The following is a 1,245-nucleotide window of genomic DNA, read 5'->3' as shown; positions in this document are numbered from 1 at the left end:
ATGGTCGCTGCCTCAACTGTTGGTAATTTTTCTCGGAGTGCTTCTGGGGACATCGTGCAGTGAGCAATATTAGGCTTACGTTCCTGATCTACCACTCTTACATTCTGCTGTCTGGGAAGGTCCAGAAATCACAGTGTGGGTTAATGACTCACGCCTTCCCTGTACAAAGTGAAGGAAATGTAATCTCACCCACTCCGCAGTGTTTTTCTCCTTGTGGACTAGAGACTTGAAAGAATAATAAAACCATATTGTGGAGATCGTGTCTCATGGACAAGTCCATCCAGTATAACATCACAAAAGAGAGATATATCATCGATTGGTCTGGCAACCAGGACAATACTCAAAAAAATACTGCCGAATGGAAAATAGGGGCTGCTTTGGGGGATGTGAAGTTTATGGAAGCTTCCCTTCTTCCAGACCGTAGGGAAGTGTTATTGTCTGTGTATCATCGCCTTATGTACTTTTGGCAGGGAATATTACTATAGATCACGATGATTCTAAGTTTAACATGTCTTGTAATAATTGTAATTTGTCTAACCTGTAATTTGTATTACCTGGACCCCTGAAGGTATTGTCATCGCCATTTTGTATCAATCAACCTTCTTTTGTTATGCTGCCAGTGAAATACAAACTGCCCACTTTGTAAATGAATTATCCAAAAATGTGACTAATATGTTGGGTCCTCAAAAAGATATACATAGGAAGTTAGAACAAAAAGTAAATGCTTTTTATGACATAGTCATATATTTAGGAGATGAGGTGCAGGGGCTTAAGGCCAGGTCTAGTCTACAGTGCCGTGCTGTATTTACACCTAAATAGTACACAGCAGTCAGCATAGCTGGGTGAAAGTGAAGACTCATCTTCAAGGTATTTGGCACAATGCTAATGAGTCTTTAGATTTATTACAACTCCATCAAGAAATATTAGCCATAAAAGATGCTAAGTCTCTTGATTTTGATGCTGCTAAGGTTGCTGAGGATTGGCTCCATCATTTTCGACATGCTTTCCCTTCGTTAGGAAATCTCGGAGGCCTACCTCATATGCTTATATCTCAAGTCATAGCAGGAGTGTGTGTATTGTTAGTCTTATGCATACTCCCTATAATACTGCACAAGGTTATGGTTGATTTTTGACCTTAAGAACAAAGCGTCATGAAATGCACCTGCACACTTTGCCCCCTCCCCAAACAAGGGTGTAAGACGGAGGCTGGTTAGTCAGAGACAGGTAAGATCGTGTCTGAGTCTC

The sequence above is a fragment of the Tenrec ecaudatus genome, chromosome 11 (assembly GCF_050624435.1).
Source record: "Tenrec ecaudatus isolate mTenEca1 chromosome 11, mTenEca1.hap1, whole genome shotgun sequence".
Lineage (NCBI taxonomy): Eukaryota > Metazoa > Chordata > Mammalia > Afrosoricida > Tenrecidae > Tenrec > Tenrec ecaudatus.
This window is presented reverse-complemented; position numbering follows the sequence as displayed.